We start from the raw sequence: 25,052 nt of genomic DNA, 5'->3' as shown, positions 1-25,052 counted from the left end.
GTGATACAGGGACCAAAGAAGGCAACACCAGGAATCCGCTCCCATCGAGTGAATCACATTTACAAAGTAAACAGCAGCCACAAAAGTAGATTTTCCTTCTAATGCAAATAGAAGACGGGGGACAATCCAGATTTATACCATGGGGGGCAAAGGGTTAAAGTGCCCCTTTCATGTATCACGCCAGGTCCCAATCCAAAGCAGGGCCTCTTGAGCCTGCTTTTAACTTTAAAAGGAGCCACTCAAATCTAGTTCAATCCTAGCTTGAGTGGTCTAGTGGGTTTTGTTTTGATGTCCTTCCAAGAGATAAAGACTCATAACTTTCACAGCCTTTCCTTCTGAAATATCAAAAGAGTCATCCAAGCTCAAAGCAGATCAAAGTTGTCTTGTCTTCCAATATAATCCAAAGGCATTTTCAACAGGAGGGATTCATCAAGTTTCCTTTATGTTTAAGGAAGACTGAACACAGGAAAAACAGAAATGGCATGATTACATGCTGATAGATCATATCCACCAACAAACAGGAGGCACAATAGTTGTGAGCCAACTTAGCAGAGTTACATAGCTGTAGTAAGTACATAGAGTGATGACAGCAGAACAACATGTGCTTAAAATCAGCCACATATATTCTTTCAGCAGGAGCAGCCTGAAATATTTTGCTGCCTGAGGATGAAGGGCAAAATCCTGTCCCTCCCCCCCATTCCAGATGAATCTTATTTCACCACTGGCAACAGACCAGCATCTTCTGCTATGCACGAGGGTAGCAGTTTACTTAGGATATGTAGAGCAGATCACAGGAACACCCAGTCCCGCACCCCATCTCCCAGCATCTACCACCTGAGATAGCTGCCTCACTCTGTCAAACAGTAGGGGTGGCCCTGTCTAAGTTTATGCCTGGGCAAGCCGTTTTTCACTTGATTTATGCCACTTAGGTGCTTCACGCTTTGAACACAATGTACCTTGCTCCCCTCCTCTGCCACAGCACAGTCTAGATCTGAATCAGGGGAGAGCATAGCTATTTTTTTTAATTTTTTTTGTAAAGCGAAACAACAAGGAAGGGAAGTCAGATGCTGATTAAAGTTGCATCTGGTTTAGCAAAAAAATAAGCTTCCAAGAGACAGGCATTGCATTTATAGGCAACTTCCCATTTACGCACGTTTGAGGCATGCACCACCGCACATGTGCTCAATGACACAAATCGAATAGTGGCATGAAAGGGGCAAAAACAGCCCCCCCAAAAATGTGAAATTAGCAAAAATGGCACAAAAATAGTGTCTAGCAATCCCACAGGCCTTTGCAAGTGCAATCCCAGGAGCTTTTGCACTGACCTTTGAGGCCTGTGGACAGCTGGAGTTTGAGCAAGGAGGTCTGGAGGGAGCGATTGTGGTGGAATTTGGTGTGGGGGGGTGTTGTTTGTTTTTAAGGGTTTTTCAAGGGTTTCCAGAGGTTTAGAGGGTGCTTGCAGGCATTTTCAAAGGTGTTCCCAAGATACACAGTTTCATTTAAATGCTCGGTGCCTTGGAACATAACCCCCAAATAAATGGGAAGTTGCCTGTAAACTGCTGAGGAGGAGAATGAATGTCTGTGGGAGAATGAAGAAAGCTATCTGTCACACAAGGAGGCACGCAGTTAAAATTCCAGTAAAGAATTCTGCCATGGTGTAGGACGCATATATAACCTGATATACATAATCAGATGAACTGGCTGGGGCTGATGGGAGTTGTAGTCCAAAATACGTGAAGGACACCAGGTTGTCAAAGACTGTTAGAGAGTGAAGTTCTAGATGAGGTGTTGTCATTTGTGTGAAACTGGAGATTATGTATATTTCCCACAAATGACTCTACCTAATATAGAACAGATAGCCTTCACCACCCTGGTGCCTTCTGTGGGAATGCTCAGGGATGCAGGAGAGGATATATTGTGAGATTATATCCTAATCCAACTTGTGCTAACAAGTTCCCAAAATATCAGCAGAGTTTATAGACATTCCCCTTTAAGTTCGCAACGGTAATATATGCACAGGTTCACTAGAACCTCTATAATAATTACTCTGGTAATTTCCCCTTTTGTTCCCTCCTAAAATACAAGACACGACACAGTCTTTATAAAAGTATAAAAGAGTTTACTCACGTTCTGTTCACAATATGATCCCAGAAGGCAGACAGGCTTAAAAAGGTAAAATACATTTAGAATCTATCTTATAGGAAGATAGTCCTTTCCTCCTCTCTTGACTAAGAGCCAAGAGGGCATCTCAGCAGATGTTGCTGCTTCCAAAGATGAAGATGAGAGAGAGAGATGGCTGCCTGCCCTGTGCTTTTATCATTACCTGCACAGGTGAGGCCACACCCACCTCTGGTCACATGCGGAGGAAGTCTGTCCCAGGAAGTTTACCTGCTTGCTGGACAGACATCCCTCCCCATGTCTTAACATGTACACTCTAGGAATGTTGTTATTGACTGCTCCTGTGTTTTACACCCCACACCTTCAACGTGCTTTGGAATACCACTCCCATCAGCCCCAGCCAGCTGGAGGATGGTGAAGGCTGAAGTATAAATACTGCAGAAATGTCCATTGTTTCTGTGCTGGATGTCATCTATAAAGATCTGACATAAACACTTAGCGGGATGCCTAAGTATTTATCATGTTCTTTAAATTTTTATATTCCAGCCTTAAGGAGCAAACCAGTGAGGAGCCTTGGCTAGGCTACATCACACTTTCCAATTAATATGGATCAGGTATGTGAAAGGTGAGCCACTTGGGATGCAACAATCCCTGAATAGCCCCAGGAAATCTAGAATATGCCAGAGGGGAAAGATACCTATATACGGATGACCTAAGGAAACCTGTAGAGATGTCTTACTGAGAAATAGGTATGTACATTTCTTTTGGATTATAATATCTGAGTGTATAAATGCACTTAAATCATGTGTTGACTCTTTCCTGTGCATCTATAAAGACCTTGTTCTTTTTGACAAGCTCACCACAAATTTGGGTTCTCTTGATGGCTCCTCTGCCAGGCAGTTTCCTGGACAGGGAAAGCTGAGTCCAGCTATTTAAAGCTTAACTTTCCGTTTAACGTTCCAAGCATTGATTAATTCTCACTTTCATTAGACCCTGTAATTTAAGGAGATCTGCCCCATCCCAAATTAATAACATCATCATGGCTGACACAGATCAGTGATGTACAGTGGTACCTCAGGTTACATACACTTCAGGTTACAGACTCCGCTAACCCAGAAATAGTGCTTCAGGTTAAGAACTTTGCTTCAGGATGAGAACAGAAATCGTGCTCCGGTGGCGCAGCAGCAGGAGGCCCCATTAGCTAAAGTGGTACCTCAGGTTAAGAACAGTTTCAGGTTAATTACGGACCTCCCGAACGAATTAAGTACTTAACCCGAGGTACCACTGTACAGAGGCAGAGCTGTCCCTCTTGGTGTACCATATTTTTCGCTCTATGAGACGTACTAGACCATAAGACCTCTTGCTGTTCTGGCTTCTGGGATAGCTGCGCAGCCTGCATTCGCTCCATAAGACGCACACCCATTTCCCATTACTTTTTAGGAGGGGAAAAGTGAGTCTTATAGAGCAAAAAATACAGTAAGTTGAAGGCTGGAAATCCTGTCTCTGCATTTTTGGTCAGTGTTTTTCCTCTTTCATTGCAGCATGTCATAATCCAGCGATTAGGACATGATGAAATTCAGCAGCCATCAGACAAAATGATTCTGTGGGTAGCAGATCCTTTGGAGAGAACTGATTTTGGCTGATAAATATAAAGAGCTCCAGCTCAGTCTCTGGGCAAAATGAGATTGATAAATGAAACGTCTGTAGTGCACAGTGCTCACTTCCTGTCAGAGAAACACCACACTCCCCATTGCTTGTATTGTGATATGTCTGACTATGTTTAGCAGCGTTTGCCAGCAGGCTGCCTATCAGAAGGACCAAATCTGCCATTTAACACATTGGGTGTTCTGTCAGCACAAAATGCTGAAGCCGTTAATTGGCCTAGCCCAGACTGCTAATGTTCGAATCAAACATAAATCTAAGTAACTTAAATGAATTCAGACTGTCATGTCTACTAGACTTGCAAAAAAACAGTGGTTATTTTTAAAAAAATAAAAAGGAGTTCAAATGACTCCAAACTAAACCACCACAAGTATAACCCTCTTCTTAGAGTTTTTTCCATGATGTGTATCTACCATATATTGAGATTCATTTCTAAAACATATTAAACTGATAACAGATTTCGTTATGATATCATTATGAAGTACACTGATGAACCAGATAAACCAAATTTTGCTCACATTTTGAAAATACTGCATTTTTACAAAAATTAGCAAAAGATGACCAGCTAATGATAATAGGATCCCACTTTTGTCTTATATAATTTGTTGATTTGGAAGTCCTATTCTTTTTTAACCAATCTTTCATTTGGGAGATGACACTTTCTCCAATAGCATTGTTATTTTAAACCCTTTTGGGATTTGCAGACAGTGTGTATATGAATGTATGTCAAGGGTCCCTCACCACCACCACTCTGTTGTTTTTGGATGCAGAATCAGTTCAACAGGGTAAAACTAAGCAAAACAGAGCACCACATAACTTAATGAGCCTTTAAGATATATTCACATATACATACTACACCACATAATTTAGAATGCTGTACTAATTATCCATCCTGTTCAAGTCATCTGGGGACAATCTACCCATTATCTAAGAGAAGGGAAACATTTCAGTGAAAAGTTTCTACATCTAAGCTGACACAAATGATCTGGCCTGGCACTGATCATGATCACCAATAAATTATTTCAGTGGTTGGAAGGAATTCTTTAGTCGTTGGTGAAGCTATAACAAATAGACAGACAATGTGGCACCATTTGTATAAAGGGCAGAAGTTAGGTCTGCATTCATAGCTACAGTGATAAAACTCCCACAATCCTTTATAGTATCTTTCCCCTCCTGCCACAAAAATGTGTGTGTAGCTAATGCTAATTGAATCTTGGTGAATGCAAGCTAATTGAGAAGAATAAGCTTTTAACTATATTTGGACAGTACTTTTTTGAGTTATTATTTGCATTTACTATTTATTAAGTTTGCATACCACCCTTCACCCAAAGATCACAGGGCACTTCACAGAATAAAAATGCAAAATGACAACACAAAATGCACAATAAAACAAAAATAAACTAATAACCTCACTCCTACAAACACATTTAAAGGGCCATAGAATGTTTAATCAGCCCAAGGCCTGGTAACAGAGAAACATTTTTGCCTGGCACCTAAAGATATGTAATGAAGGTACTAGGCAAGCCTCCCTGGGCAAGGCATTTCACAAATGGGGAGCCACCACAGAAAAGGCCCAGCCTGGTGTTACCACCCTCCAGGCCTCTTGTGCAGAGGGCACACAAAGGACCTCAGATTATGAGAGCTGGATTCAGGTTGGTTCATATGGGGAGAGGCAGTCCTTGAGTTAAAGAGCAATGCATCTTTACTTGTGTAAAGTTCCTTCCCACTTAGAAGTCTTCTTTTGATCAGGAAGCCTGCGTTATCTTCCTGATCCCAAGGAGGCTGAATGGATTTAGAAATCCCCTTCAGATCTTCCTTCTTAATGCAAAAGACTTTGCTTCAGACAGCCACTCTTCCACTCACAGAGAATGATGGGCCCTTCTTAAAGCTTGCTTGCACGAGCAGCACCAAGTCCACAATAAGCTGCTGTGTAGAAGTGTCCACAGACATGGCCACGGTGCATATAATATGCAGAATAATGATAGTGAATTGTGTGTTCTTAAGCCTCTAATAATATTTCATTAAACTTCCTTTTTCTGAGGTCGTGCCCAGAATGCTATAGTGTAGTGCTGAAGAAGGGCCATAGCTCAGTAGTACAGAATCTGCCTTGCATTCAAAAGGTTGCGGGTTCAATTCCCAGCATCTCTAGACTCCCACCCTGGACAGCTGCAGCCAATCAGAGTAGACAATACTGAGCTAGATGGATCAATGGTATGACTCAGTATAAGGCCACTTCCTATGCTCATCCTAAAATTTACCTTACATTTCTTAGATTAATAGGGAAAGAGAACACCACATTTCAGAGATTATCTAAGACTACAAATGACCAGAAAATTATACCAACAAATGGAACACTGAAGAGTACATCTTCAAAGCATGCAGGGTCAACTAAATACATTTTGCTGTCTGAGGCAGAGCAACAAGTTATGCCCTGTCCCTTTTCCAAGTCAAGGGTGCATAAAACCTAAGGCTAGCCAAGATTTTTTGCACCAAAGGCAGAAAATTCCACAAGTGTCTGTCCCCATTTCCTGGCAGTATCAATATAATAACAACAAATTAAACCATTAGCAATTTTTTGCCCTTCCCTGATGCCCCAAATCTGTTGTCTGAGGCCACTGTTTCACTCTGTCTCATGGCAGGGCTGGCCCCGAAAAAGCGCAGTCTTAGCTTGTTAGGGAAATCTGGGTGCATTTTTTCAGAAAGCGTCCATTCACAATTTCTTTTGTTATTATTACTGTTTTCATTTAAACTGCAGTGGATTCATTTCCACAGTGTGATGATTGCAGAAGACAAATAAAAGTGGAACTGTAAGCAGGTTAAGTTACTGGCTTCAGAATCCTGAAATAGCAAGCAAGTTTACTGCAAAAGAGACATCACCGCCTCATTTAAAAGGAAAAGAAGAAGAAGAAAACCCAGATGGCTCCCTGTCCCATATTTAAAGTTTTGAAAGAGCTTGGCAGATGCTTCCTGAGGCTGTAGATTCCTTATTTGGAAATAAAATGGTTCACAGAAAGCAAAGGGGGGGAGGGGGAGGGAACATCTTCTGAGAAGACTCAGACCTTGATAAGTTTGAGTTGTCCAGTGTCCTAGCTAGAGGGGAACATGGTGATATGAGAGCTGATGCTGCAGTCAAGAAGTCAGAAGTTATTGAATGTTTGGTCCTGGGTGTTTGCTTCTTATGAAGTTAAGAGGACTCGCCATTTTATAAGTGCCTGCAGCTCCCCAGTCACATTTACTGGGACTGCATGGAGCAGGTGAAAATCGTAACGGGAGCAATTTTTCATAGTTTTCTCAGCAACAAACTATTAAACAATGACCCTGTATTTTGTTCTTTCAAGGTAGTTTTTAGTTCTACAAAAATGGGGACTTGCAAGTTAAGTCATGGCAGCCAGGGAAGGTACGATCTGCGTAGGAGTGCTGGTAAGGAAGAGCAGTAAGCCACACAAACGCACCTCAAGCTGCTAAACATGCTCATTCACTGAGATAATTCGTGAAGATTCCATAGCTGGTGAATCATCCAGAAGACTTACTGCTGGCTTTCTGCGACTTTGGGGGTGTTTTTAAAATACAGGGCAAATACCAATTCTCAATAGCCTTATAATAAGCATAACACATGCAACATTGCATCATAATTAACTTACTAATTTGCCTAGACCCACACAGATAATAGTGGCACGAAAGCTACATATTTAGAATTGTGTCCAGTTAGATTTGGAGGTGCCCAAGGACCCTCTCTTCACATCCAGTTAGATGTTATGATAGGCATCCTTATAGGATAGCTGTGACTCCTATTTTGGCAATAAAAGGGTTTTATAATGTTTACACATTAATCAAGGTACCACCTGCTCATCCAAGTGGTTGCCCATTCAAACAAACACACTAGCCCTATTCAGACGACAGTTAGGTAAAACCAATGGGGAAAAGTGGCAAATGTGTCTTATAATTTGTATGCATGTAAGACTCTTTACAGGGATGCGGGTGGCGCTGTGGGTTAAACCACAGAGCAAAGTGCAAGTAGATAAATAGGTACCATTCTGGTGGGAAGGTAAACAGTGTTTCCGTGCCCTGCTCTGGTTCGCCAGAAGTGGCTTAGTCATGCTGGCCACATGACCCAGAAGCTGTATGTCGGCTCCCTCTGCCAATAAAGCGAGATGAGCGCCGCATCCCCAGAGTCAGTCACGATTGGACCTAATGGTCAGGGGTACTTTTACCTTTACCTTTAAGACTCTTTACAGACGCTTCAGGTTACAGACTCCGCTAATCCAGAAATAGTACCTTGGGTTAAGAACTTTGCTTCAGGGTGAGAACAGAAATCGTGTGGCGGCGGGGCAGCAGCAGCGGGAGGCCCCATTAGCTAAAGTGGTGCTTCAGGTTAAGAACAGTTTCAGGTTAAGAACAGACTTCCAGAACGAATTAAGTTCTTAACCAGAGGTACCACTGTGCCCATCTTGCTTTTATCTGAACTGCTGTCTAAAATAAGACTAATAAGCAACCAGAAGGTTCATGAACTTTGCTCAGTGTTTTTCATTAGACACTTTTGTTATACAGTTGTGTGATTTAGTGGAAGTAAAGACCAGTGACGAAGCCAACATCATTACTAAACTAGACTGGCAGTTGAATCATACCCCAACACTGGTTGACAGGCCAGCTTCCTCCACTGTATCTGAGGGCAACAGGTTAATCTAGGGGGCACAGGGCAGGCCATACTGCAGATATAGTCCTGTTCTCCAACACCAGACTGCCATTCCTCAATACTCCAACATCTGCCACCCGAGGCAGCTGTCTCACTCTACCCAGTGGTAGGGCCAGCCCTGTTGAAATTTGAGTAAGGGCAAATCTAGAACCCCGGTAGTTGTTCATTGAGTTATTCTAAATAAACAATCTTTTGTGATGAGGCTATACAATATTTCCTAGGATTGGGTGATTAAACCAAACAGGCGTTAATCCAAAATACTATGAAAGAATGCAATAAAAACAAACTAATTGCATCATGTGTTGCTCGTTGTTGTTTGTGATCTCAAATGGTGTCTAAAAAAGGACAGCCTCTCTCCCATTCTGCCCAGGGTTATTCTGGGTTATTATTAATCACTGCATAGGATAAAATAGCAACTATAAAAGCAAAATAAATCACAAAAGACAAGTGCAAGGAGTCCACACAAGAAGATATGAGGCTCCAGTCCTCTCAAACTGCGGAGTTGTAATTAAATCCCTAGATACACCGAAAAGAGTAAGAAATGTGGACTTTAATTGCAGAGGCTTTTAAAGCAGAGTTTTTACTTTTAGAAAGTCACAGCATGGTACAGCTGAAGATCGTAATAGAAGGAAAGATGAAAGGTAGAGGAGTTTCAGTTTTATAACTTCTGCTTTATAAGATGCTGTGCATTAACTGTCAGCCTCCACAATTGTGCCTTTTTTGGTTCTGTTTTTCTTTTTGGATTAGGGTTTTTTTTTAAAGAAAGATGGACATACCACAGTTATGCTAATCATGAGTGGAAAATATGCAGTGAAATGACAGGATAGGGTTAATTTCATTTCTTTATTACATTTCAGACCCTGCCCCATGTTATCATCACCACAACCTGAGGTAGGTTAGGCTGAGAAATGGCACCTGACCTACAGTCACCCAGAGAGCATCATCATCATTATTAATTAAATTTATATACCACTTTTCATCTGTAGATCTCTGGGTGGTTCGCAACATAAAAATGCAAGATAAAAACACTACCTCAACTTATAATCCATTGGCCCAACTTTTGCAACAAGAAATGGATGGAACGGAATCTGAAATCAGGACTACCTGTGCTTTGTTGTTTGTAACAGATTCAGTTATAAAAAGGGAAAGTCTCCTCTTCGCAAATTAACACCACACAGAGCAGCTAACACAAGCTGTAAACTGTCCTACTTAAGTGGTCACAATGAAATATGTATATCAGAAGTCTGTATGTTAGAAACATAAAGGGGAGGGGAGCAATGACTAAATCATTGAAGGAGTTAAGTATTTCAGCACTTTGCAGGAAAACGAACACCAATAAGGAACCCAGATCAAAATGTGCCGCCTGTTTGCTAAAAGTATCGTGTAAAAAAAAGTCTCCCAAAATATAAGAGAACCATACAAACATGGATCTCCAGTTCCACCAGGCATGACATCAGTTTCTTCCCGAAAACAACAGAATCCTTTCCATATTCTCATTGAAACAATATGCCAGCATAAAGGGGCCTCTTCTCACCAAAGCCATCGCTTGGAGCAAAATGCTAATTAAAAGCAAGCCTACCTTTCTTCTCCATCTGCCCAGCTTTGCTCTTGAAACAAACCACTTATATTTACTTGTTGTGTAAAGCGTTTTGTTTATACTGTTCAGTGTGGTTGTGTGGTGCTTTTTATCCTCTTTCTTTTACTTTGAAAGCTTAGGTAATGTTTTGGGGAAATATGTATCAAAATGGTTAAGACGCAAGTCCAAATGCCAAAAAGAAAAATATTTAGCTGCATATGAAAACCAGAAAGTTATGTTTTTCATCTCTTCCAGAGAGAGGAAAAAAAGAAGTCTGGCTTCACTCACTGACAGTAAGTGGGTGCAAATCCCAAAAAAAGTCAGACTCGCTTGAAATCCTACTAAGCAGAAATCTGGCATTGAGAAAGTCGTATGTGGTTTCAAATATGAAATGGAAATTCACCTAACTTTCTATCCACAGGGGGCCCACAGCCCTGATCCAAAAGTTTCTTGGGTTCCATATTCCATATGGCCTCCAGAGTCCCACATCAATAGAAATTGCTTCATTTATTTAGGCAACATCCACACCATACATTTAAAGTTCTCTTATACCATTTTAAGCAGTCATGGCTTGCCCCCAAAGAATCCTGCAGTTTTAAGGACACTGAAGAATGACTAGGAGACCCCTCACAATTCCCAGCACTTTTGGCCGACAATAGTTCCTAGGATTCCTTGTGGCAAGCCATGACTGTTATGAGTGCTTTAAATGTAGTGTCAATGAATACTCTCCATGCCTAACCCCATTGTGTAAGATGAGCATTTCTCACCTGTGTGGTTCAGGAGGAAGTTGCTGCTCAACATGGTGTCAGGATCAGGAAGGAATTCAGCCCACTTCATCAAAGGCATGAAATGTTCTCCTGAATTAGAGGTTTGCAATGCAGAATAACCTTGAATGTTCTGATGAAGTGGGCTGTAGTTCACAAAAGGTTTATGACGTAATAAATTTGTTAGATTTTAAGGTCTACAAGACTGTTTGTCGTATTTCCTGCAGCAACTCCTTCTTGGTTACCTCCTGGAAATGGTTGTATATATTTTTTATCATTTTTGAAAAGGTAAAACATAACAAAATGGGTTCATTCTCTTTTCACCTTATATAAAGTACCAGCAGCCTCATTCCTTGGGTTACTGAGAAGCCTCCAAATCAGTGCAGTTTTGAAATGTGGCTAAAATCAGTGCACTCTGAAATGTTCAATTTGACATCTGGATCCAAAATAGCATTCAATTGTATCTATACATAAATGAAAACCTGCTCCAAGCATAGATGAGAACCTGCTCCTTCATCTCAGGAGCCATCATACAAAATGGGGAACAAACAACCAAGTTTCCAAAATATATAATAGATGGAGTTTTGGCTGGCTTTCTCTTTTTTATTTCCAGTTAAGAGAAATCTTATACAGCCAGGAGTGGAAATCCGAGTCACACCACGGAAACATTTTCTCTCTGCGCCCTAAATTACTTTGTCCTCCCTTCATTTTCCAAACAGATAAGTTCTGACCACCAAAAAATTGGCAGCAGAGCAAATCACGAACGGGAAACAAACCACTTTCATAGAGAAACGAAGGAAAACTGAACTGTTGCCCTTTTGCAGTATATTTAATCTTTACTAGATATTACAAATATTTAGTCAGAGAATCCTGATGTTTAGCTGAACTGCCCATCCAAAAAAAATTAGGGAACACTAATAGCTATGTGGTTTAATCCCACTCTATGTACTTAGCACTTAAAAAGAATTTAAAGTTCTCATCATTGCACAGGAGGGGAAGGCAAGCAGGTGGGTATCTATCCGTGTGTGTGTGTGTGTGTGTGTGTGTGTTCACAAAAAGGCATCTCCGAGCCATATAAAACTGCTTGTTTGATTGCAGTTACTCTGGAGATGAAAAAGAAAGAGTGCACTGCTAGGACTGAGGGCGAGAAGTGGGGGACACACACATGCAACTTGCTGCAATGCCAGTTCCCAGGAAAGTTGTGCTGAGCTATTGGATTCTCAGGTGCTACCTCAAAACCAGACAGCATGAAGACTGATTGTTATGGACTTGTGTTGGCAAGCAGACACCGCTCATTTATAAATAAGAACATGGTGGTTCCTCTGGCAGAACAAAACTAAAGGGAATGACAGGATGTTACTAAGGGAAAGTGGCTGGAAATAGCTACATTTTGTGAGGTTCTTGGAGCTGCTGTTTATATTTTGTAAGGGGCCTTTTTTTTAAAGCCAAAAGACAGGAAGGATGTACACCATATACACAGCATGGTGAAAGCTCTAGAGTAAGAGGTTAAGAGACACCCAACATCTAGCTTAGGTGTGGGCCACATTTGCACCATACATTTAAAGCGCTAATTCACCACTCTAGTCATGGCTCCCTGTATTCCCCTCACACCCTATTCACCTTCCCTGAGTGGTTTAACAACCAATCCCTCTTGGAGTAGTAACTCTGTGAGGGGAATAGGGATCTCCTAACATTTCTCAGCATCCTTAGCCAACTCCGGTTCCCAGGATCCTTTGGGGGAAGTCATGACTAAAGTGGTATCATAGTGCTTTATATGTATAGTGCAGATGGGGACCACACCTAGTCTAGATGCTGGGTGAGTTGGGGGTGGCTCCTCACCTCTAATACGGCCATGGCCTGTGTCGGAATTCACAGTGCCCTGAAGGCTGACAACATTGTGCAGAAAGTGGAACAGAAAGATTCAAGTGACACCATTTTCAACTCCCCCCTCTGCAAATTGTGGTGACAAAGTGTGTCCATTGTTTACCATAGGACATGGGCTCACATCATCGGCTATTGCAACACCAACAAAAGCAATGGTGACTTTCATTTCTATCTTTTTTTATTAAAAAAACCCCTTCACATTGTGATTTCTTGAATCCCCTTTCCCTTGATAAACTGGTGGCAGGAACTTGGCCAGCCCAGATTCTTCAGAGATGCCAACAGAACAGCCATTTCTCAGGAGTGGGTGCTTTCGAACACTGAACTTTTTGGGATGGGGATGGGGCATGAGAGGATGGATGCTGATGTTCTGGCCCAAATTCAGACTTACAATACCAACATACTGTGTCTATAACACTGGCCTGAAATGGCATCTTGTAAAAGAATTCAATAGCTTCTAAATCAGACAGATGCATATCCTGTACCTATGTACCCTACAAACACTTTTCTTTAAAAAGTGTGTTTGTGCTGGATGTTGTGGGAGCTCCAAAGTCCACTTCTAAGCCACCAGGCCTATTGCTAATCCCAATGGATTCCTCATCCATAAACAGCACTACTGAGCTACTGGGATATTTTCTTCTTCATAAAAGTGTTCAAGTTTGTGAACAGATTGTGTCCTGCAATTCAGGCCTATGTAGCCTTGGGCTACATAGCTTGAGGTAATGGCTTTTTCTACCTGCCTTGCCCTACCGTCCAGCCCTAGGAGCCTTCATAAGGGAGCTGTTCCCAGAGGAAGAACTGTGAGGAGAGGGAGACTCTGCCATCAGCGGGTGGTTGGTTCCATCTTTGCTGCCGCACCTCCAGCCAGAGGTACCTTCAGAAGGGAGTTGCTATCATGAGCATTATGTGGATGTGTATTTCAATAAGCTGAATAGAGTGAAGGTTACAAGTCATGGGGTGTGGAGAGAGTTTGTGTATGAACTTAACAGTGCTTAGTTTATTTTTGGGTTTCTGTTTTGTTAATGTTGTTAATATTGTTTTATAGATTGCAAATGCTGCGTTGATTTGTTAATCACATGATATGACTTTTGCTTTAACTGTGATGTTTAGCTTATTGTTTAGTTGCTACTTTGTTAGCAGTGTTTAAAGACTGTAATTGTTTCACTGATTGTTAATTATTCAATATGTTTTATGCTGTATTTGTGATGTTCTATTATGTTCTATCATGTTATTGTTTGTAAGCTGCTTTGGGATTCATTTGAATGAAAAGCAGCATAGAAATATAAAAAAACCGAATCAATAGTGAGCCTCACGGCTGAGGAGGAGATATGAATCTGAATCCTGCACTGGCAAATTACAGGGCCCTGGTCCCCGAGTACTGGACACACAGCAACAGTAATTTTGTACACATAGAGTTAGGCAATTTTTAAAAGCTGGATCATTGTAAACTAATTAGAATTCCTACAATTATTTTTAAAGGTAGTGCTTTTAAAGGTCTTTAAAAAAATTAAACTCAGCTACCAGGCATATAGTTATTTTTTGCTACTATTTCCTAAAGAGCCATGATATTTTAAAAAGTTGTACATCAGTGCTATAGACAATTGTCCTTCATTGCTTTGAGAAAGGTCTGTGGTGCTTTTAATCATCTAATATGCTCCACTGCAGGAGAACACCCTGGAAATGCCTGTCCCCATTTCCAGGGTGTATATATATATATGTTGCTGCATGTGCTATGTGCGTATGCATTGGGTGTCAACTGAGTTACATTTCTCCCCAAGGTGTCATGGGTACTTGTCTTGCCAAATTTGATAGAACTGACAAGTGTTTTCATGTAAGAGTGGGAAAAGGGGAGGGCAATGTATAACTCCCCATCACCTTGTCAAGCTGAGTGAAGGCAAATTCCAGCGTATTCCTTCACAAGTGATGAGGTGTTCCGGAGTCATTAAAAGTCATAAAGTTAGACTGCAACTATGCGCCATGCATACGAGATGAAGTCAGCCAGGGCTGTCCTCCTTGTAACAGGTGAAGGCTCCTCTTCCGTACCCTTTCAACTCTCAGACTGAACCACGGGATCCGGCTGAGTTGGAGCACTTTCTTTGCAATGCACTTCGGAGATTTCACGAGAGCTGTAAGTGTAACTTTGGCCTGGCTTTCTGCCACCTGTCTCATTAGGCAGGTATCTAAGGGCTTTTTCACACACACACACACAGTCATTCCCCAAATATCTGACACTGCTAGCCTACTGTCATTTATTCCTGCTGCTTCTTCCTTCATAATAACATTAAGTTTCTAACTAACAATGATAAATATCTATGGAGAAAAACTGGTTTCCTCTTGCTTGTGATGGCCTTCTCTTGGTTGTGATGGCCTTCTCTTCTCATTTCTCAAAGTTTTATTTTTGCAGTGATGAAAGGGGCTAACAAAGGCAAAGCATAACTTTCAGAGTGCTCAGGCATTAGTGGGCCATAGTAATGTAGACTTATATGAAGAATAATGCAATCCTGCTCATGTCTGTTCAGAAGTAATAATAATAATAATAATAATAATAATAATAATAATAATAATTTATTATTTGTTTCCCCAGCCACTCTGTGTGGCTTCCAACAAAGATTAAAAATACATCAAAATAAGTAAGTTGAGTGGGATTTACTCTCAGTTAAGCAGGTGTAGGGTTGCAGTCAAAATGCATCTAGAGTTTGACTTCATTGACTTCACACTGCATGCTTAAAGGCTACGCCTGTTTAACTAATAGCTTCCTATCCAGTATTGCTTGGGAATTCTAGGATACAAACAAACAAAATCAGTGCAGTTTTAAAATTAGGGCGGTTTTGAAAGGTTTATTCTGCCATCTTGTTTTAAAACAGTGTCCGGTTGCATCCAAACACGGGAAAACCTGTTCCTTGATCTCAGGAACCATCATGAAAAGTCTAGTTACAGTCTCTTAAAAGGTTTCCAAATGCCGAACAAACAGGTAAACAACTTTCCTAAAATATATATTAGATTTTTGTACAATGTATTTTTGGCACTTTCTTCACAAACTGATTTAGCAACAGCAATGATGATGGTGATATAGCCATGGATACAAGAATATACAATCCACTGATGTACTACGGGACATAAGAGGTGCCTCATGTTTCACTGCATGAGGTGAGATGGGAAGTGGAACCCTGCTCTTACATGCCATCTGCTGTGCCGTCACTGGCACTGCTGCCACATCTCTCGCCATGCAACTTCCGCTGCTGGGGGAGAAGCAGCACAGACATCAGTGCCAATTTATGATCTTGCTGAAATATAGTGAAATCTCTTGTGCTCTGTGAGATTTCTCCGGAAATTGGTGGCAGAAGTGGCAAGGCACTCACAGGGGCACCACCTCGGGGACTCCCACCAACTGAGATGGCTGCTTCACTCTGCTTCTTGAGTGGGCTGGCCCTGCTAAGGGCTGTTTCTCGTGACATTTGCAATTGCAAGAGACTAATGACTTCTAACTTGTGGCTACCAAGTCGAATGCGTTTAGAGCTAAGGTAGAGAGAAAGCAGTGGACTGCTTTAGAAATCACAAATTGTTTATCTGTCTGCCGGCTTAATTTGCATTAGTAGGGTTTTTTTTAAGCCCTCTTTGTTTAATTTTACAAATTATTAATTTTGTGTCGTGTTAAGGCTGAAAGCAGCAATTCACTGAGTAGATTAAATCAATGTGGTAGTCTTTTGTGCAGCAGTTTTAAAATTTGAAATCAATAAACCACACCATTTGGCACAGTCCTCGGGGCTTTTGGTGCCAGGTTGGAGATTTTCCCTGCATTTTGGAGCAACCATGTGAATTCCAGCTGTTCTCCATCACCTCAGTCATATGGAAGTTATTTGTAGCAGGTTCTCTGTGGTGGCAGAATTGTATGGAGCCTTTAGTCCTTGGAACAAGAAGAAACCTGCTGGATCAAATAGAAGACAAATATAGTCCTGCATCCTGTTCTCAGTGTAGCCAAGCAGATGCCCATGGGAAGGTTGCAAGCTGGACTTGAGCGCAAACTGCATCCTCCCCCCTGTTGATTCCCAGGGTCTGGTATTCAGAAGAATAGTTCTTTTGACAGTGGAGGTGTAACACAGCTACGTATATTATGGATAGTATCTACTGATAGCTTTCTCTTCCATGAATTTGTCTAATCCTCTTTTAAAGCCATCCAAGTTAGTGGTCATTATGCTATCCCAAGGGAGCATATTATTCCGCAGTTTAACTACGTGCTATTTGAAGTACTTTCCTTTGTCTATACTGAGTCATCTGACATTCAGCTTCATTGGACGACCCTGAGAATGAGAGCATAATGAATGATGGTTATTTAATTGAATGTCTGTCTCTGGTAGCTTATCCTGCATCATCATCATCATCATGCCTGGGTGAGTTTCCAACCTCTTGATGATATCTTAGATCACAGAAAAATATGCGACAAGCATTGACCAAAAAAACCCTTGGCTATGATGGATTGAAAATACTGTGTGAAAAATCGTGTGAAATGTGTGATAGACAACATTGGCACTCTTCTAGAAAAATAGCTTCATTCCCACTGTTGCCTTTTGAGGCATATGGCACATGTGCATAGTGTCATCATGCATAAACAGGAAATTAAAATAGTAATGCCAGCACAAGTTGTGAATAAGTCAGAACACATTTAAAAGAAAGTTCCATTTATTCCAGCATGTCTTCCTCCAGTAAGTGTGATTGGGATCATGGTTCAAATCCATTTGAAATCTTGATTCAAAATCAATAGCACGTATAGTCCCTCTGGCAGGGGGTTCAACATCATTGCAAGCTACTTTGTGTTTGCACAAAGTCAGTCCTTGGTCCCCATATCTAGTGTGAGGAGGGAGGTGCATGCTGTGTTTCTTGGCAGTCATCATTCCTGAGACAGAGCTGCTTTTATTTATAGGAGGTGCAAAGCCACTGCTTCCCTTGATGCTCTGTTGAAAAATCCAGGCAGCCGTTTATTTTAAGCCACATCCAAGATAACAAAGTGACATTATCAACAGTGCCACCACAGGGCAGCTGCATTTATTTATTTATTCAATGGGCAAAAGTGTTACAGAGATGCAGTGAACCCTCTTGAAAAGCTAGCAGTGCATAAGTGGCCCAATAATAGAATTACATGCAACTGTCTTCTTTGCACACTCTTGGCCCATGGAAGTGCTGCTGACAATACTTTAGTCTCACAGATCTTGACATAACTACACCAGTGTATATGTCTCTGCTTGCTATAGTTGGTGTTCTGTCTGTTTATATTGTACCAACAGGGGACCACAGTGCAGTTGTAGAGCACATTCATCAAGTGCAGAAGATTCCTTCAGCTGAAGGTCAGAGACCTCCAGGTCCTGGACTACTGTTGCCTGTTAGACAGACAAGTTCTGGGCCAGAAAAACCAAACATCTGATTCAGTGTAAGGCAATTTCACATACTCAATTTGCACATTTAGAAAGTCATTCCTTCATCAGTTCTGCTGCTGCCATGCTAAAGGTAAAGGTAAAGGTACCCCTGACCGTTAGGTCCAGTCGCAGACAACTCTGGGGTTGCACACTCATCTTGCTCTATAGGCCGAGGGAGCTAGCATTTGTCCGCAAACAGCTTCCGGGTCATGTGGCCAGCATTACTAAGCTGCTTCTGGTGAACCAAAGCAGTGCACAAAACACTGTTTACCTTCCCGCCAGAGCAGTACCTATTTATCTACTTGCACTTGATGTGCTTTTGAACTGCTAGGTGGGCAGGAGCAGGGACCAAGCAACGGGAGCTCACTCCGTCGTGGGGATTCAAACTGCCAACCTTCCGATCGGCAAGCCCTAGGCTCTGTGGTTTAGACCACAGCGCCACCCACATCTCTGCCATGCTACCAGGGCCTAAATCAAGCTTTGACTAATTACATGTGAACCCAGGTTTGTGGTTTGTCTCACTCCAAACAAACCACAAACTCATTGTTACCAAGTTTTGCTTCCATTCGTGCTTTGTGCAAAATTTTACCCTTGTGCACTAGGCTAATTTCTACACCCTTGTGCGAATTAATGGAAACAAAGCATGTTTTCTATCTTACTCATAATTCTGTCCTCAAAGCAAACACAAAAAGTCAGTTTGATCATTTTTTATGTTTTAATGATGCAATCATTATGTCAGCTGCTACTGTATTGCATCAGATTGTAGAATACTGTCTGATCGCCGTAGTGTATGATGCAATCATTACATCAGCAGTTACAGTATTTCATCAGCTTTTGATTCGACGGCCGTTGGAGATGGATGTGACACCTAGGAAATGTACGAAGATTGTAACTCTGCATGAACACTCAGCTAAGACATATCGAGAGATTGCTTCAGTGGTTGGTGTGAGTTTAGCAACTGTCAGCCGTGTTATCAAGCTGAAGCAGCAAACCGGATCGGTTTCTCCTAAACGTAAAGGAAAGTGTGGTCGTAAGAAGAAAACAACTCCTAGAGATGACGCTTTCTTGCTTTGACAAAGCAAAAAGGATCCCCGCAAGACGAGTGACACATTGAATACGGATTTGAAGGAGAAAGGAATCCAAATCAGTTCCTCTACAGTTTGCAGGCTCCTTATTGCAGTCAGATGAAAAGCCAGAAGACCTGTCAATAAACAGCTTTTAACCAAAAAAATGAAAGAAAAGCGGTATAAATGGGCAAAAAAGTACAAGGAATGGACGAAAGACCAGTGGAGAAAAGAATTTGTGGGCTACATGCAAAAGTTGCCTCTGTGCTGTAGACTATACAACTATGGAGAAGCTCATTCAGGCGCTGATTCAAGTGTGGTACAGGGATCCAAAAATCAACAGTGAATGTTTGAAACTTGTAGACTCCATGCCAAACCACGTTCAAATGCTGCTTAAAAATTTGTTGTTGTTTAGTCGTTTAGTCGTGTCCAACTCTTTGTGACCCCATGAACCAGAGCACGCCAGGCACTCCTGTCTTCCACTGCCTCCCGCAGTTTGGTCAGGCTCATGTTTGTAGCTTCGAGAACACTGTCCAACCATCTCGTCCTCTGTCATCCCCTTCTCCTTGTGCCCTCCATCTTTCCCAACATCAGGGTCTTTTCCAGGGAGTCTTCTCTTCTCATGAGGTGGCCAAAGTATTGGAGCCTCAACTTCACGATCTGTCCTTCCAGTGAGCACTCAGGGCTGATTTCCTTCAGAATGGATAGGTTTGATCTTCTTGCAGTCCATGGGACTCTCAAGAGTCTCCTCCAGCACCATAATTCAAAAGCATCAATTCTTTGGCGATCAGCCTTCTTGATGGTCCAGCTCTCACTTCCATACATCACTACTGGGAAAACCATGGCTTTAACTATACAGACCTTTGTTGGCAAGGTGATGTCTCTGCTTTTTAAGATGTTATCTAGGCTTGCCATCGCCTTTCTCCCAAGGAGCAGGTGTCTTTTAATTTCGTGACTGCTGTCACCATCTGCAGTGATCATGGAGCCCAAAAAAGTAAAATCTCTGACTGCCTCCATTTCTTCCCCTTCTATTTGCCAGGAGGTGATGGGACCAGTGGCCATGATCTTCGTTTTTTTGATGTTGAGCTTCAGACCATATTTTGCGCTCTCCTCTTTCATCCTCATTAAAAGGTTCTTTAATTCATCCTCACTTTCTGCCATCAAGGTTGTGTCATCTGCATATCTGAGGTTGTTGATATTTCTTCCAGCGATCTTTATTCTGGCTTGGGATTCATCCAGTTCAGCCTTTTGCATGATGAATTCTGCATATAAGTTAAATAAGCAGGGAGACAATATACAGCCTTGCCGTACTCCTTTCCCAATTTTGAACCAATCAGTTGTTCCATATCCAGTTCTAACTGTAGCTTCTTGTCCCACATAGAGATTTCTCAGGAGACAGATGAGGTGATCAGGCACTCCCATTTCTTTAAGAACTTGCCATAGTTTGCTGTGGTCGACACAGTCAAAGGCTTTTGCATAGTCAATGAAGCAGAAGTAGATGTCTTTCTGGAACTCTCTAGCTTTCTCCATAATCCAGCGCATTGTTTGCGATTTGGTCTCTGGTTCCTCTGCCTCTTCAAAATCCAGTTTTCACTTCTGGGAGTTCTCGGTCCACATACTGCTTAAGCCTGCCTTGTAGAATTTTAAGCATAACCTTGCTAGCGTGTGAAATGAGTGCAATTGTGCGGTAGTTGGAGCATGCTTTGGCACTGCCCTTCTTTGGGATTGGGATGTAGACTGATCTTCTCCAATCCTCTGGCCACTGCTGAGTTTTCCAAATTTGCTGGCATATTGAGTGTAGCACCTTGACAGCATCATCGTTTAAAATTTTAAATAGTTCAGCTGGAATATCATCACTTCCACTGGCCTTGTTATTAGCAGTGCTTTCTAAGGCCCATTTGACTTCACTCTCCAGGATGTCTGGCTCAAGGTCAGCAACCACACTACCTGGGGTGTCCGAGACATCCATTTCTTTCTGGTATAATTCCTCTGTGTATTCTTGCCACCTCTTCTTGATGTCTTCTCCTTCTGTTAGGTCCTTACCACTTTTGTCCTTTATTATGGTAATCTTTGTACGAAATGTTCCTTTCATTTCTCCGATTTTCTTGAACAGATCTCTGGTTTTTCCCATTCTATTGTTTTCCTCTATTTCTTTGCTTAAAAATAGCGGAGGTCATATCTGTTACTAATGTACATATATGTGAGTTTTGTACATGTACATGTGAGTTTTGTACAATAAACTACTAAATTCATTGTTTGTTTCAATTAATTCACACAAGGCTGTATATGCACCTCTTTATGTCCTCTATCCAGACAAGCAGAGTTCAAGGACACATTCCAGCCAGGCAAAAATATTTGAGGTGTGAGGCAGGACCAGTGAGAAGTGTGGCTTGGGAACACTACTGACCAGATACAGAGGCCTGGAAGGCCACATTCAGCCCCTGGGTCTGAAGTTATCTAGTCTCATTTTAAATAAATAATATTTAGACATACTGCAGTACCAATTTGGAATTTTAGGTCACTTTAAGCAGCAGTGTTGTACTACACATTTCCAAAGCTGTCTTCTGCCATTCTGTGGGACATTGCAAGAGTTCCTAGTGTTACACCTAAGAAGAGATCGCATGCTATAGCACCCCTAAAAATATTAGTACCCCATGAGGCAACTTCAGTGATGTGTATTAGGCCACCCACATTAGTATTAATACAAATATTTGCTTCTGGTGATTCACTTAACTTCATCCAATATTTACCTCTAAGGAATGTTTTCCAGCTTAGACTATGAGCCTTTGCTGTTGATTTAGGAACCAGATTCAATTAGGAGCCCTGCTTAAAAGCAGTCAAGCAGCAGCAGCAGCAGCAGCAGCAGCAAAGCAATAAAGGGGGGAAAGGCTGTAAAGAACACTTCTGAGAAAAGTGTAAAAAAATACTGTAGAATCACAAGAACAGAATGTATGACATGTAGGCAAGTTGGATGTGAAAGTTTAAAAGCCACCCAAAGTCCTTTCTCTTCATGACACTTAAATTGCAAAAGCCATCTGGTCTCAAATTACATTGACCACATAAGGACAGAAGAACCACATAAGGACAGTTTATTTATTTTTGCTGCAGACTAACTGTACAACTGACGGCTCATCCATACTTATATTTGTGTCATGATTCTAAGCACAGGTCCGTGATTGCTAGGCATGGGTCTGAACGTGGGGTGGGGGCTCTTTTGGTCCTACCATTTTCCCCAGGAAAAACTGCTGTTTAATCCTGATCCAATTCATCACGATGGGAAAGAAAATGGTATTTTAAACGGCTGTATCCATTTGTCTGTGGTGGCCCAGGATCTACCAAGGAAAATTCATGGTTCTCATGAAAACATACCTCCAACATTTCTCCGATGAAAAATTGGGATGTCCAAAGGAAAAGTGGGACATTCCATTTGAGAACCAGCCTCTCTTTACCTATCAAACTTTTTTGGGATAATGTACATATTATTGTCACTCCCATCCAGGAATACCAGCAAGATTTCCTGGGCCCAGAACACTGTATGTGAGTTGACATCCAACAGCATCAAGACAGCCTCAGGTCTCCCATCCATGGCTTACAGTGTCTGTAACTGTTGTGATTTCACCCAGCTTGAACACTAAAGAACATATGAACTGAAATGATTAAGTGGAGAGCTCATCTCCACTCTATTTCTTACTCATTTAAATAGAAGACTGCTTTCCTCCACCACTATTTTCCCATTTTCCTTTGGTAAAAGGAGCCTGAAGAAGCATCACTTCACGAGTTGCACTCTTCAACAGTGGTGAATGGTGAATTATATCTGAAAACAAAGTTTGTCATAATTGGGGCACTTGCAAAGTCTTTTGCTGCTGCTGAATGCTATATGGGCCCAAGAGGTATTGCATGTAGTACAAGAGTAGCAACTCGTAGTCATTAGCAATGTTGGAGGGGGCTGATAGCTATCCTGTCATTAAAAGAATTATTGTAATTTTAGCTGCAGCGTGACAGTCTTTTTTATTTTTTAAAAAAAACCTTTGTCGTTGAATGATGAGCAAATCCCATCATGTTTCATTACTGTAAGGGCTGGTGTTCAAAACACTGGACGTTACTGCAGTCTGGTTGATCCTTATCACAGAAGATAGCCAATCCAGGCAACCTATCAAACCCTGCCATAGATTGTTGGATTGATTCCTTTGTTCTTCAAGGTTTTCCATTAATCCCTGCAATCTGAAGACTCTGTGGTTTTCTTTTCCTTATTTTTTTTTAACATGGCCTTTTGGAAATTTCACATGTGTTAGTAAGTAGCTTCCTAAGTAACTTGAGGCTATCTACCCTTTCCCTCTTTCAGCCAAGTAGCCCTCATGCAGGACCAACCCAAGACCTTTTGCTGCCTGAGGCAAACCAGAAAATGGCGTCTCCTGCCGTGTCCTGCCATGTCTCACTCCTACAAAACAGCAACAGCAGACATTTGCCTAGCTGGGAGCTGGGGAGGCCCTTTCGTAGCTCTTTGCAGAAGCCTGAGAGGTTTTGGAGATGGAGATGCTGAGCGCCATCCACAAAGGTGGCTACTTCAACGCTCCCCTCTAGTTTTCCACAGAATCTGAACAAGGGGAACAGCATTGTACTGTACCCTCTCCTCCCCAATAATAATAAATAAAGGGCTGGTAGGTGGCTGGACTTCACAGCTCAGATAAAAAATGTTCCACTCTATTACAAACTGAACAGTGCCTATGCCCTCAGGGGAAAAGGAGAAGCAGCCATGAGAGAGGTGGCTGATGGGTTTGTGCGCCTGTTCAGTGGGCTGCAGCTTCCTCTTTGGCGCATTGTGGGTGTTTTTTAAAACAATTTCATGTAATGGCTTAATAGATAATTTCACTTGAATGTTTTAACTTAAAACTTCTAGTGAATCTTATAGTCTTTTTTAAAACAAAAAACAAACAAACAAACAAAAACCCTTAAAGTTAAATGAGTATCAGCAGGAACGAATCTGGCATTTCCATCAAGCAAGGAAGCCAGCCAGCCAAATTCTTTTAAAAACACAGTGGCAAGAATAGATGTTGATACCTCTTTGAAGTGGGGATAGTCATTATTCTTCTTCCCCATTGTTCATCAGCGCTGACCAGAGTTCAAGCTGCTTGGGATGTTAAACGATTTCATTATATGGGTCTGTATCACCTGTAAAGTTGAACACAAGAAAAACGCTTGACAGATATTCATAATGATTGCAATTAAAAGGAAAGCAACCCAGTTTCTGATTAATTTGGAAAACAGGAAAAAGATCTGCATATCATGATAAAAAGGTCATAGCAGGAAGGATTGTGGTGACTGGGTTGAAATGATTAGTTTAATCTACAAGTAGTTTGTAGCAGATTTTAGAAAGAACAGAATGTCCCTTGAAAAGGTTTGTGTAGCAAATGGAGTTCTGTTCTGAAGTTCAAGGTACAGCAAACGAAAATGGCCTCTGTAAGAATAGTTTCCTTTGGAGGACAGAGAAAGCATCAGAGTTGTATTGTGTTTTTACAAAATAATAATAATAATAGTAATAATAATAATAATAATAATAATAGGTCTGTACATGAACTCATGTTATCATCATGTTGATCCCAACCTAAACAAGTATCTATGCATGCAAGAATCCAATACTGCTCCAACAAATCTCTTACTTATCATTGCAGCTACTGAGTCAGAAGAACCAAATATCTTCACTTCCCATCCTTTCAGCTGAAGGCAGGTGTGAGTTTAAGCCTCCTAATTGGTTGATTTTCAGCATTTGTATGCCATCCCATAACACAAAGTTTTCTGGATGGCTTCCAACACATGGATATACATGGCTCCAGACTGAAGAAATTCCCTTGAATGGTCTGGGAGGAATCCTGGAGTTTCTGGGGATCC

General features: G+C 41.5%; 1 long non-coding RNA gene across 1 annotated transcript in view; it reads right to left on the bottom strand.

Moving 5' to 3' along the window:
- The window catches only part of LOC308485550, a 40,334-nt gene that overhangs the window by 13,031 nt on the left and 2,251 nt on the right, over positions 1-25,052 (bottom strand). The window contains exon 2 of the long non-coding RNA XR_013990603.1: positions 24,225-24,335. This is a non-coding gene — a long non-coding RNA (uncharacterized lncRNA). The remainder of the gene's footprint in view (positions 1-24,224; positions 24,336-25,052) is intronic.

The sequence above is a fragment of the Podarcis pityusensis genome (genome assembly GCF_964106645.2).
Source record: "Podarcis pityusensis genome assembly, chromosome: 9".
In the NCBI taxonomy this organism is placed as follows: Eukaryota; Metazoa; Chordata; class Lepidosauria; order Squamata; family Lacertidae; genus Podarcis; species Podarcis pityusensis.
Note: the sequence above shows the minus strand (reverse complement) of the source record. Positions and strands in the feature narration are given on the sequence as shown.